The sequence below is a fragment of the Camelus dromedarius genome, chromosome 10, assembly GCF_036321535.1.
Source record: "Camelus dromedarius isolate mCamDro1 chromosome 10, mCamDro1.pat, whole genome shotgun sequence".
Lineage (NCBI taxonomy): Eukaryota > Metazoa > Chordata > Mammalia > Artiodactyla > Camelidae > Camelus > Camelus dromedarius.
Genome location: NC_087445.1, coordinates 24,048,512 through 24,063,070, shown reverse-complemented (window position 1 = coordinate 24,063,070; position 14,559 = coordinate 24,048,512). Strand labels below are relative to the sequence as shown.

Here is a 14,559-nt window from a genome sequence, read left to right as displayed (position 1 = left end):
TGTGGAAAATAAACAAGTGAGAGAAGTTCATCTGTGTACATAACTTCAGTTCCAACAACTGTGGTGACAGTCACACTGTCTGAGTAAATGTCCCCTAGAGTCATCTTGTGAGCAAAATGATTATTAATGGAGGGTTCTGTGAGTTGAAAGATGGGTTGCTCATAAAGGGGAGGAATTTTCCAGAGTACAAGGAACTGAAGACTCAACTACTGGGTGGTTGTAAAAGGCGAAACATCTTTTAAAAATTGAGCTAATGAAAAACAAAATAAAACAAAAAGCAGGCACAATGAAATGCACGGATTAGGAATGATGGTGAATGAATGTCATGTTCGTTTTATTCTATGATATTCTTTCTCCCAAAGGAGAGAAGTAACTGGTTTAATCAGTCAGGGATTGCATTTAGTTGTCAATGACAGAGAATTGACCTCCAAGGCTTAAACATACGAGGATTATTTCTAACATAAGAATCCTACCCATGGCTCTCTGGGGCTCATAGGGTGGCTTCTCAAGTCACCAGGAACGCAGGCTCTTTCTAGCTCTCTGCTCTTCCATCCTGAGGCCAGGAGGTCCCTCTAACATCATATGTTCTCCCTAAGCATGAAAGAAGAAAGAACGTCCATCCTGGCTTGGTTAACTCCCTTTAAGGAGCTTCTCCAGAAGTGCTTCAGAACACTTCAACTTACAATTCATGAGCAAACCTTAGTCACATGGCTGCACCTAGCTGCAAGGGAGCCTGGGAGATGTCATCTTTCGGGAAAAAAATTACTGCCCTAAATGCAATCAGGATTCTATTACTGGTAATAAAGGAAGAGCAGGTATTAGATACAAAATTAGAAGTCTCTGTCATACTCATATAAAATATTTTTAATGTCAATATATCATCTGAGAATTACTGATTGCTTCTGTTTAAGTTATGTAGCGTTTAAGGCATTAGCATGAAAACCCAGTTTTGCATTGTTTGTCTCAGTGCACATGGCCAAAATGAATTCTTTTGCGCATCTCTGATCTTTTCTGCCACTATTTGTGTAGTTTAAATTACAGAAGTTTTTGTATGCATAACTAAAGAGCAGAAAATTCCATACACTCTTGAGCCTCCAAATTTAGCCAATACCGTTTCTCATCTAGAAATTATACTTAGAAATGATGGCATCTTCTCCAATCTTTTCTCCACATTGTTGGAGCTTAAACTTCCTTCATTGTTAAAAAAAAAATGGACATTTTAGAAAATTGGTGGGCTCATAACAGGAGAAATGGAGGAAGCTGTCAAGCGTAGCACCAACTTAGAAGGTGCTGTTATCTGCAGGGGTGATTGCCTGCCCTCCCTTGAATTTCTTCACTCCTCTCTATTACATTATCTAAAATTCCACTGATTAAAGATTCACTTCGGTTCTTGGACAGCCCCTTCTAAAAATGTCAATTTTTTAAAAGAGGTAAAGTTACCAGTCATTCAAAAGTCAGTGCCAATTACCTTAATCAGATTGCTTTCCTACTGGCTATGATACAGCTTTACTGAAGGGGAGGTATTTATTTATCTTGCTTTTCTTCTCACTTGAGAAATGAAACCTATTGGTGGCCAAAAGTTCAATCTGAACAAAAAGAAATACTGCAGAAACAAGTCTCCCTTTCACCCCAGATTCTGAGATTCTTTCCCTTACGGAAGTAACAATCTAAACATTTATTGTGAGAATCACCTAGAGACATAGTCTGCATGCAGAGATATACATGGGTATTAACACACAGATACTCACAATGCAGGGAGGGAGGAGGGATGCATGCTCAGCATCCTTGAGGTCCTGGGTTCAATCCCCAGTCCCTCCATTAAAAAATAAATATATAAACCTAATTACCACCTGACAAAAAAACAAACAGAAAATTGCCTTGCATATACACACAATGCAAATATATAAAGATCTTTTTGTTTTACCCGAATGATCACTTATTGTGTGCATTATTTTGTACCTTTAAACTTAAGAAAAATCACTGAATAATGTTTTTATTTTAATCAGTATATATACCTGCCACATTTGAAAAAAAAAATCCCTGTTAAAGTAGAAGGTTTTAGTGAGGAAAGGAATTCTATGTTTTTGGAGCATGGGCCATTTTGCTTTAATATTTTATTGTGATGGCAACAGTGTCCTGGGGTCTGTGAAGGAAAGCCTTAACAGAAAGGAGAAGAATGGATTGGCCTGGGACTCTGACTCCCGTATGTGATGTTGATCCTACAGAAAATAATGTTCCAAGTTCCTAATAATTAACTACACAGCTTGAGTTCCCGCCGACAGCCCCAGTTTATTCCTGCTGTCCTGGAATAATTTTTGACCACTTTCGTTCTCAAAATTGTCCCAGTTTGGATGACAATTATGTAATCAACATTGTAATAACTAAATTAAGTAGTTAAGATCAGGCGCAAAGATTAAAAAGGCAGCGGAAGCCACCTGACAGTGGGGGGTTGTCTACTTGGGACCCCTCGTTCAGCTACTTATGAGTATTATGATCTGGGCAAGTTATTTAGCTGCTGTTTGCCTCAGTTCCCTCAGCTTTCTAGAGGGAGTTGTAACTGCCTCACAGCGCTACTATAAATGTTCGAGTAAGTAGTGCCTGTGAGGGGCTTATCACCATGTCTGGTTCATATTTAGGGCTCAGTCGCTGTAATTATTTTTATTCCTTATTATTTTCACCATTTTCTTCCCTCCCCCTGCTGGACCGTTTCATTCTTCCACTGCATAACATCCTATTGATTGAGACTCACTTAGGTGAACAGTCATCATCTTCTAACATTGGCTCGTGGTACAGCCACTGAGGAAGAAAAAGCAGGCGAGGACAGGACAGTGACTGTCTTCCTCCTTGTCCCCACCCACCCCCGGCCCTACGGAAGAGGGAAATCAGAGTGCAGTCCGAAGGGAGCACGGCACTTTCTCCTTCAGACTTGATTTGATTTTGGCTTTGATATTAAAATTTCTCATTTCGATAGCATCAGAAAAGGAGGTGTGCGTTCTATCAAGCAAAGGGGAAACGCATTCGCAGTGATGGAGAGCCACCACTGAAGCTCTTGGTACCTCACAAGCAGAGCCGTATGAGTCTGCCGTTAAAGGAAGTACTTCAAAGAGAGGGCTCAGGAGAACGTAGAACGCAGCGCGGAAAATGGCACATCTTCACATCACGCGTAACTTCCCGCACATTTATTATGTCCCCGCAAAGGCACCCTTAAAGCATCTCCCCCTGGCAGAAGCTACCTAGCAAACAATGAATGACAACTGTTTGTTCAGACAGCCTGGGAACTCCTGAGGCCTTTTATGGAAGGATGAAGGAACTTGGATTCCGAGTGGGACTAGGAGGACGGAGCCACTGAAAGAAGAGAGAAGCAGGTATTTTCCCTTCATATTCATTTTCTTAAAATCGAATTAGGTTTCTATGAAAAGCTGTTTTTAGAGAATAACAACCTCTTTATGGTTTCACCAGCTGAGACATAAAAGGCTATTTGTGGTGTGCTGTACGCTTTGAACGCAGGTGAAAATTCCCTACTTACTGGTTATTTTAATGATAATAAGAATAATGCTTTGTACATAACCTGACCCATTTAACTAGGGATCCTAAAGTCCTTATGTCACTGTGGTTTGTCATCCTTTTGACTCTGGGTGAGAGGGTTGTCTGAGAGCTTAATTTATTTTCAAATTACAAAATTCCCTTCTCCTCCTTAAGTAGTTCATTTTTTTTAATGAAGGAAAAAAAGCATCTTGTGACCCTGTAAGGACAGGATACAGGAATACTTCTGGCTTCTACCATTACTTCTTATCCAAACAATGCATAATTTTCTACATATATTTGAAATAATGGACTCAATCCAATAACTAGACTCACCCCTGAGCTATAGGCTAATGGAAAATTTTAAATGGCGCATAGCACCACAAAGAAACTCCCTTCACCCAGATCTAGAATGCTTCTGGGTCTTTACCCATGGGGAAGCCTGAGAACACCAGGAAAAGCCAGTTTAACCGCACTTGTTAATCTGGCACAGGGGGTTACAAAAGGTGAACTGAGAGCTGCAGGGTTAAAGTCAAGGTGCAAAAAAACAAACCCGGGACCAGCTGTTGCTTAAGCCTTGCACAAGATTTTGACCCAATGAGCTATGGATGTAAATAGAAAAGTCTATCAGGGCAGGTGAGAACAAAGGGGAAATATCTTCCTTCACTTTGAGCTGATTGTGAATTTAACTCTACAGAAGACAAGGAAGCAGAGTAATCCTCCTAGAGTTGATGCTGTCTGTCACTGTGGCGTACAAGGGAGACGGTCAGATGGAGTTCTGCCTGAGAAACGCCATCTCACCTGGACCACCCCTGCCTGGAACCCCGTGCCAGAACACTGAGTCATGGCGGATTGCACAATGGAAGTGGTACCATCTGAGCGGAGCCTGGGGTTTTCCTCGTTAGCTCTAATCCACACAACTATGCTGCAGAGAAGGCTTTCCCATCCCTGCTTCTCACAGCAGGAATCTTAGTAACTCACACGAAGCCCACACAGCCAGGAAGGGGCAGGGCAGGGACTCAAACCTGGGATGGGAGAGCCGGGTGCTCCCACCAGCCCACCTGTTCTGTCCCCACATCACCCAGCTCTCTGCCGCACTGGGGCCCGGGCTCCCCCTGGGATTTCCTCACTGGGGCCACCTGGATTTCTGTCCTCTAGGTTAGCAGAGCACCTGCAGAGTGGATCCCTTTTCAGCAGCTCTGGGTAGAAACTGCAGCAGTGGTTTAACACTCCCTGACAGGGCAAGTCTCATTGCATCTGTGGCCACCTCTGACTAGCCCACAACATCCAGTTTACATCAATTTATGTTCATGTTTCCTTTTGCTGGGGGGGAGGGCACATCTTTGCCCTTTGCCCTCTTCCCTGTCACTTTTATTTCTGGCCTGTACCTTCTTCTCCTTGTTTTTTTTTTAAAAACCCATGGACCTCAGCCCTCAATTCCAACATGTTTTTATGACTAAAACCCACTTATGAGCAGGAGGTTGTCACATCAGTGCTTAAGGGGGTGTGGAAATTGTTATAACTAGCACTGTGCAATAGAATAATCTACAATGATGGAAATACTCTATAATCTGCAGTGTCTCAGACAGTAGCCACTTGAAATGTGACTCATGAGACTGAAGAACTGAATTTTAAATGTGGTTGAACTTTAATTTTAACTTAAACAGCCACATGTAACCAGAGGCTACTGTCCTGAACAGCACAGGCCGGGCATCCAAGGAAAGTTGGAAGATGGCTCCATTTCTGCATATTTCAGAATCCTAGGTCATGCCTGGGGCTCACATCTTACTGCTGGGAAGCCCCTGGAAGGGCTATTTCACTGATAGGAAGTCCCCAAGGGTCGAGAGTCTTGTTTAAAAGTAAAGATCTAGGTTGGCTTAGAGCTGGACATGGGAAGGGGAGTAGAAGCAGATCCAGTTGGGGCTAGAATAGTCTATGGGATGGGAGATGGAGTCAAACTATAGAGGGAAACATACAGGACAAAGCCCTTGACTTCTACACTTGACTAGCTGTGTGATCTGGGGCAAGTTACCTACCCTCTCTGAGCCTTGGATTCCTTATCTGTGAAATAGAGAATAATATACTGATAATGATAAAAAATACCTCTTTGTGCATCTTCTAGATTTGACGTAGGCACACTATTGTGGTTGTAAAGAGCCTTTTGTAAACTGTTACCTCTCTATAAATAGCTATTATCATTATTTTGGACCAATGGCTGGAAGATCTAGAAAAGTCGTAGACACGCAAGGTGAGAATACATCCAGGCAGCTGATATGGCTTTGTGACTGGTAGCAAGTGAATCCTAGTAGACAAGGGATGTTATATGAGCACAGGAGAGAAAATTTTTATCCAGGGCTCAGGGAAGGTCATTAATATCCTTGGGGTTCTGTGTGGTTGAGGGGACACCAGGCAGTAAGAGAGCCCCGTAGAAGTGTGGCTCCACTAGAATGTAGGCTCCCAAAGGTCGAGACAGCGAGACAGCAGAACAGTGACTTGTGTGTAGCAGCCACTCAGTAAATATTTGGTGGATGAATAAATAGATAAATAACTGTGAAGCATCTTAAACCATCCCAACCCAATCTACTCACAAAAGGCAATGAAATAGTGGTGCCAAGACGTTGTACACAAAGCACCAGCCTTTTATGTTTGCTTCAGCTGGAGAAAAAGCAAAAAACCTGAGCATTTGCTCCCCCCCCCCCACCATGGGCAGTTGAAATAGGCTATTGCAGTTTGTCTCTGACTATGTAGTTCATCTCCCCTATTAAAATCCATGGTGTCTGAGGGCAGGGACAAAGGCACCTGGTGGCTAACAGTCACCCAGGAGAGTGTTTGAATGATCTTCCCGAAAGTGTTACAATCTAGGAGATACTTTCCAGAAGACAGTCCTTCCCAGTGCAAAGAAGAGGCTTCCTGAGGAGGAGATGACTCACCACCCACCCCCTTCAGAGAACACAACAGGGAACCTGGAGTTTCTGTTCAATTGCTGAGCACACTTGGGAGTGATCCCAGAGAGATCCCATTTGTGGTTCCTGCTGATCTGGAAGGCGACTTGACAGAACCACTCTTCCCACTAGAATATAAGCAGGTACTGGAAGGACAGGACCATATTTTGCTGGCCGCCGGGCCATCCTGGAGCTGGGCACACAGGAGCCCTTCAGGAGGGAGCTGTTTGGGACAACCAACATGGAAAAAAGTTTGGTATTGTCTCGTAAGACGGGCACAGCGATGCCACTCCTGGGTCTAAATCTTCAAGAAGCTCTCGCAGAAGTGCATTAGGTGGCGTGTGCCAGAAAGTTCATAGCAGCACTGTGTGTAAGAGCCCCCACGTGGAACCACCCTGAGTGTCTCTCAATAGGATAAAAAAAATTGTGATTTATTCCTCCTGTAGAATTCTGCATCCAAACAGAGATGATTGGCATAAATGCACTGCAGCTGGCATACTGCAGAAATGCATCCAAAAAAAAAAAAAAAAAGAGTCAAAGTCCAGAAAAGTAAAAGCAAGCAAGAAAAAGAAGAGGCAGTAGAAGATTCTGCAGACTGGGCTGCCCTGGTGATACTAGATGTCTTAACGTGCTATTTTCGGGGTCTGGGCATATGGAAGCTTCCCAAGATGCACAACTTGGAAAGAAGCAACAGAGATACCAGCTCAGCCTGAGGCTCAATAAAACAATGTGGAACTCTTAAGAAGAGGATTAGTAGGCAAGAGGAAGATGACAAAAATTGAAAACAAAAGATAACAGGCTCACTCCGTCCTTGAAACTCTTCCTAACAGCTTATCAAAAAAAAAAGCTTGGTAGCAAATTCACTCAGAAATGTCTGTAATTGATCATATATGTGAAGTTTAACTGCTTTGTTCATCTGTTGACAGTTTTATTCATAAGATGGATATTGAGTTACTCTCAAGTAAATCTCCTTTCATTGAGGGCCCAATACTGAAAGACAAGTGGATCCTAATACAACACTGATTACTCTTTTGATGCCCAGAAAGGCTGGATCTGTTTGCCTTCTAGGTTGAGAGGAAGGAGGTATCCCAGAATTAATAATTCAAATAGGGCTGTTACACCAGGAGGAGAGAAGAGAGTGTCAAGGCAGTGTTAAGAATCTGGGAAGGCTGCCAGCATGGTTTGCATGGTAAGGGTGGATAAAAACATAAAGAGAAATATGGTCCAGTGGTTGATCTGTCTCCTTTTCCTTTTTCAGAGCGGTTTACTTTTAAGCATAATTGTGTGATTTTCAAGTTACTAAAAGAACATAGCTGATTTGCAGATTTCTTTTAAAATCAGAGTTTCTGCAAGCAGCATGCTGGCAACAAGAGAATTTGATAAAGATTATGCCTTTTTAAAGCATCTTTCTTGACGACAGTGAGTGCACCTTGGAGATTTCTATCGGACCGTCTCATCTATGGCCACCTTGTGGAGTGCCACCTACACTGCCTTATCTGAAGCCCATTAAAATGTACAAATTAAAAGCCAGTGGGAAAGAACATAATCTTGGCAAGTGCCTCTTGGGAAATCTTACAACTGCAAGAGCGCCATGGAAGAGTGCTCTAAATACCGCCGTGGTTCATCCCGTCTCTGCACAATTGTATAGGAGGGCATGTGGCCAAGGCCTTGCAGGGAAGAGGCCGGGGTGCCCAAGCTCGTGATTGGCTGGGGGGGAGTGATGCTAAGCGAGCCACTTAGCCCACTCTAGCTTCACGAGGAGCACGCCACATGCTTCTTTGCACATTCTTTTAAATCCTCGTGTGGTTGGCATTTGGAGAAATATCGACTGCAACCAGACGTCGCAATCCTGATGACAGCTCTTGAAATCCCATCTTTCTCACAGCAACATCCACTGTGTCAGCTCCCCACCCCTGTCACCAGAGAGCCTTCCCCACCCAAGCTGTGCTCCAAATAGAAAGAATTTCAGATGTGCTTGTTTGGCTGCCTCCTCTGAAGGCCTCGGCAAATATTCAGGTGGTAAATAGCCCGGGAGAAATGCTGCTGATAAAATTAGTTCAAATATTTCGCAGAAAACAAACCTGACACCGACATGATACTTGATAGCTCAGCCTCAGCACTTCCGAAAGTTTCCATACCCTCTTGCCTTCAAAGCCCAAATGTCTTGTTTTAAATTGCCTTTATTTTTCCTCTTTCCAAAGCTAATCCTTGCCACCGACTCCTCTCAAAAAAAAAAAAAAAAGAACCATATGGTTATAGGATGGTCCGACCGGGGATTTTGTATTACAAATGACTGTGTTGAAGGTTAATGTCCAAGGTCAGGTGTTATTAATATCTATTTGAATTTTGTTCTTCTGGCCTGTGATATCATCTGAGTCACCTCATTGATTTATAACATGGTAATCCCAGACCATCATTCATACTCCTGAAATTCTGTTCAGGGCCTGGTATCACATCCTCTCTTTAATACCCTTCCTGGTTTTGTACGATCAGGAGCTTTACAGCCCTTGGGTTTATCTCCTTCCCACAGGTAACACTGTACCTGGTGTCCAAGATCGATGGATTGACTTTTCATCCTGCCGTTTTCTCCTTTTCCTACATTACTGTAGAAAAAAAAAATTCTTTTAACCCTTTCCTTGAGAAGTATTTTATCATATTCCTCTTCCCAAAGCCAGTTTTCCACCTTGATTTTCAGGTAATTAGCGTCCTCAGGTACATCGGCCTGCTAATTTGTATCTCACATGGGGCATTTTCTCCTCTGCAGCTGAAAATCTTGGTCTCCAGCCCCCAGCAGAAGCTGACAACCCTCAGGGCTGACCATGTGCTAGTTACAACCAGGGCTAAGGGCTCTGACGGCTTCTTACCTAATCCTCACAACACGCGATGGGGTGGGTGCTGTTACTTCACCCACTCAGCACAGGAGGAATATGAGGTTCAGCGAAGTTTAAGTAACTTACCCAAGGTCACCCCCAGCCATAAGTGCCAAACTTGGGACCTAAGCTTTCAGTCTTTCTATTTCTGAAGCTTGTGCGTTTTATTACGTTCTAGCTGCCTGCCTCTAATTATGGTGGTGATAATTGATGGCCAGTCATTATACACGATACGATTATTATACATAAGTGGGCTTGGAGGCCTTGGCAAAACACTTATTAACTAAAATTATATCAGCATCTGGTATACTTATATAAAAACATTTTTTCCAGGACATCTAAAAATAAAATATAAAAATTTTAACCATTGGAAGAGTGGCATGTGCTAACACAGGAAGTTCTTAATTAGAAGGAAGGGGAAAAAGCCCATTAATATTCTTAGCAACTCAAAGGCCATGGCAGTTAACATTCTGATACACACTTCTTGCCATTTTTCTTTGCGTAGGTTATATATTGGTAATCTTCCGTATGTATAAATCTGAGTCCTGTGTTTCCTCCTCAGTGTTATAATCATCAATTTCCCATAGGTGTTTTCTACTTTTTTGGTTGCCACAGTCCCTAACTGCAGTCAGAGACACGGTCAGATCTCAAAAAACACATGCTGACTCATAAGATGAAATCTAGTCATTCATTATTAATTTCAGTAAGTTATTAAATAGATAATACATACACTTGTTCAAAATTTCAAATGCAGAGAAAGGTGGATAGTAAAAATCCGCCTCTTTCTTTTACCTCATAAGGATACCTTGCTGCACAGAGTTTGAAAGTCCACGCTCCCAACCGGCCTTTGTACCCACTTCTTGGAAACATATACCTGGATAACTCAGTTTCTTTAATTCTAGACTCAAGAGAACAGAGTCCAGACAGAAATTTTTCCCCTAGCCAAGGTCCGATTTCGGAGTATCTATCTTTTGCCTTAGAATTCCAAGCCTTCAGGTAAGTGACAGGCCCTTCTAAAGAGCCAAACTGTATCCTGCAGATCTCAATAAACAACCATAATCCCTTACACATAATAACTTCCACACTTTAAAGAGAGAACACACACAAAGGACAAGGGAATAGCTTTATCTGCACCCTCTTAGCCTAAAACACAAGATTCCATGAGGGAACCAAGAGGAGCCTGATTATTTCTCTTTGCTACATACCAGCGTGTGAAGCTCAACCTGATGGAAGTTGGTGCTTCTGTTTTCAGACATTTACTAGACTGTTTAGACAAAGTACCAGCACAGGGGGAGGCAGGCTTGGAGACCCAAGATGAAATGTTTTGTAGTGTAGAGATTCTCGAAGTCTGTTCTCGAGGGTAATAGTTCCATGGGGTGTTATTAAGTGTTCCACAGAAAAGGGGGCTTCCCCAGACTAATAGGTTTAGAAAAGAAGAAAAAAGTGAAAAATGAAACTGACCACAGAATACTTTCTAAGGAGTGGAAATCCACAGAGCACACTGTGGGAAGTGATGTGGGATCCTGGCAGCCTTGACACTAATAGGCATATGGCCTGGGACTAGGCGACTAATTGTTCCTCACTGTTTGTCTCAGCTTACTGATTAAATCAATCATTTAATCAATACAAGAAAATTATTCTTCAGACCAGTTTTTGCCAATAGCTAGGAGAAGCAGATCTAGAAGACCTCTGTAACCCTGGTTCAGACCTGTATTCTTTTCAGCCTTTGCTCCCCTGCTTCAGAGTGGCGAGAATGTGGACAGCACTCTGTACTGAAATATTATTACCGGGCAGCCATGAGCCTTAAGTGTTTCCATGGGAAAACATAAACTAGAAAACAAAAACTTTCAGTGAAAAACCCTAAAAATCAAAGGCAAGCCATAGTTTGCAAATGCATGCAACCAACAAAATAACAACATCCAGAATACAGTCATGGCAAAGCAGTAAGAAGAAACAATTCAAAGGAAAAGATGAGCACAGGATAGAAACAGCCAATTCACAAACCATAAACATATGCCAATAAACATAGGAAAAGATGGCCTGACTTCAGGAAAATGCAAATTAAAACAAAATATCATTGTATATCTATGAGACTGGCAACATTGTTTTCAAGTCTGGCGAAGTGGGCATGTAGATTGGTACAATTATTTTGGAGAACAATTTATCAGTAATTAGAGAGTTAAACGTGCTTATTCTAAAACAGGACTTTCACGTCTAGGTACATTTTGGGAGGTGGTGTTTCCCAACCCCTTTTCCATGGTGGTGAACGGGGAGAGTCTGATATTCATACAACACACTGGGGTAACCTGAGGAGGCTGCTCGCCGTAGAAGGGGACCCACCCAGGGGTCTGTGTTCCTTTCAGGTCCCACTTGGCTTCCCTGAGGGCTCAGGGGCTCCATGTCTTCCACCCGACCGTGAGGCCCTGCTGTGCAGCACTGGTTGGAAAGCTCTGCCCGCTCAAGGAGAGATATACAGAAATGTCCCCAGTGCAGTTTTTACTGTACACAAACCAAAACAAAATGGCAACAGCCAGCAACTTAAATACCCATTGGTTGGGCAATGAATAAATAAATTCTGTTATACACTTATACAAGGGAACATCATACAGCAGTTAAAATTCATGAGCTTGAATACAGGGATGAGTTGCAAAACCCTAACGTTCAGTAAGAAATGCCAAATGCAAAAGCATCCACATGCTATATACCATAATATATGCATGGAAAATTTTAAAACAGACAAAACTGCACATACCTACATATCTACTAGGTACAGAAATGAAAATATGCATGGACAGGATATCATCACCTCCAGGACAGTGATTGCTTATGGAAAAGGAGGAAAGGCAACTGGAACTGATGGTGGGTGAGGGACTCAAAGGCTCTCTGGGACATCCCATTTCTTAAAAAACAAAAATAAGTGAAGCAAATGTGGCTATAAATTGTATGTTAAATCTCGGTAGTATATACATAGGTTTCTAATATAGTTTCACAATACTTCTTGTGCATTTGAAATATTTCATAATTAAGAACAAGCCAGATCAATGATTTCAAGCCTGGATGCACATTAAAATTACTGAAGAATTTAAAAAATTTTCCATGCCAGGGCTGCATCACAGATCAACTGAGTCAGAAACTTAAGAGGTGGGGCCGGACATCAGTATTATTTGAAAGCTTCTCCGGTGATTCTGATGTGCAGCCTGGAGGTGAGAACTGCCGAATTAGATGATCTCAAAGACTTTTCAAATAATATTCTCTTTTTCTAAGTATTTTAATTGCACTGTATCCTCACATGGTTTCAAGTGAACACAGTTGTGTGAAAAGCCAAGGTCTGTTAATATTCACTGAGAATTTCCCTTCTATTAAAAGCAGTTATCTTTTCTTGGTGTTCATGCTTTTGTTTTCCAAAATCACATGTTACTCCTCTCCCATTTAGCTTGCTCGACTCACCCGCTTTCTACTACCACCTTTCTGAGTCCATCCCAAAAGGCAATTCATCCAAGTGCTGCAGACTTAGACTTTAAGTCATTCGTATGCATTGCTTTTGAACATATTAAATAGATCCATATGCTTATCTCCAGTAAGATAGAAGTTTTTCCTTCAGAAAGCAGAATACAAAAAAAAAAAAAAATCATTCCAATGTGTATACTTAAAAAATTTAAAGCAGGCATCTAAAATGAAACAGAAATTAAAAGTAACTTGGACTAGAATTTTGAACATTAAAACATTACAGCAAATTGGGAAAACACACACCAAATATATATGTCTACTTTATACCCAAAAAAAGTTACCCTTTCCCTGCCACATACAGAGGCAGCTCTCATAATGGCTCCACTTCAGTCAGAGCTGGATCACAAGGAGAACAGTAACGAATGTGTCCTTTTCCAACATTTCTACCCCTAAAGGCTCTTTATTATCCTCTCCAACTTCAGAAATACCTATGACGTCATTGTCAGCCAATCAGAGCTTCAAAAGGCTTGAAATAACTGATCGAGCCAGCCACACTGAGTTGATACAGAATAAAGAAATGTGACATTCTCCTAAGCCTGGGCAGTTGTGTCATGGATAAACGTCTGATTCCCATTAGATTTCCCCGAATGTGGAAAAATCGCTTTCAGACCCTCAGCACTACCTCTGGGGATACTTATTTTAGATGAGAACCACTAACTAAAGTGCCATTGTCTTGAATAAACCCCACCAAAATCTGATCTCACGGAGAGTAAGACAGGGAATGCTGAAATACAATATATGTCAACAGACCAGGAAAACTTCCAGCACTACTTAAGTTTCATTGGAAGGCAGACTGATATCCCAAGAGGGGGGAAAAAAGGCAAGAAATCATGCCATAGTTACAGGATCAGACAGACCCGGGTTTTAATCTAGAGTCTACAATTTTCTAAGGCATGACCTTGGGCAGGTTACTGAATCTCTCTAAACTTCAGTTTCCTCACATATAAAGCACAGAAAATGGAAATAGTTACTTCCATAACCAACACCCAGATCTTGGTTGCTAATACCACTTTCCAACAGGAGGAACCAGGTCTCCCCGGAGAAGTGGCTAATTCCAAAGCTGGGGTAAGACTATAAAAGATGAGCCTAGAGCTCCAAGAAAAACAAAATAAGGGGCAGGGGTGTGTCAAAGGGACATAGGAGCCAACTGAAAGAGATCTCAGTGGCCAAAACTGAGATGATGTACTCAATAAATAATGAGGAATTGGATTATAACCACAAGTGTTAAATAAATATCCTTGAGTCCCTAGTGACATAAATAAATGATTGGATAAATAAACGGGAGAGATAGACAAATTACCCATGCAGAGAATTTCCAAATAATTCATGTAGATACTGCCCCCTCCAAGAGGTGGGCAGAGCTCCCCACCTCTTAACTAGGGGCTGCACATAGTGGTTTTCTTCCAGGGTACACCGTGGCGGAGAGGAGCTAGCGGGTGGGGACAGTAACTTCTCAGTGGAGAAACCCGACAAACACTCCTTCAGCCAGGAGTTCCAGCAGCTTAACGTTATCAGTGATGAACCACGTTGACAGCAGGCACTCTTGACACGATGTGACGAGGGTGGCACCTTCCCTCTGTGATATTCCCCCAAGGACCCATTCCCCCGTACACTCATGAGAGAAGTCCAAATTGAAGCACATTCTGAAAAGTACCTGACCGATATTGTTCAAAACTGTCAGGGTCACCCAAAACAAGAAAAGTCTGAGAAACTGTCCC

The 14,559-nt window shown here is 42.2% G+C and overlaps 1 long non-coding RNA gene across 1 annotated transcript in view; it reads left to right on the top strand.

Moving 5' to 3' along the window:
• The window catches only part of LOC116152625 (uncharacterized), a 61,249-nt gene extending 53,953 nt beyond the window's left edge, over window positions 1-7,296 (top strand). Inside the window, exons 2-3 of the long non-coding RNA XR_004136154.2 lie at window positions 2,972-3,365; window positions 4,220-7,296. This is a non-coding gene — a long non-coding RNA (uncharacterized LOC116152625). The remainder of the gene's footprint in view (window positions 1-2,971; window positions 3,366-4,219) is intronic.
• The last annotated feature ends 7,263 nt before the right edge of the window (window positions 7,297-14,559 follow it).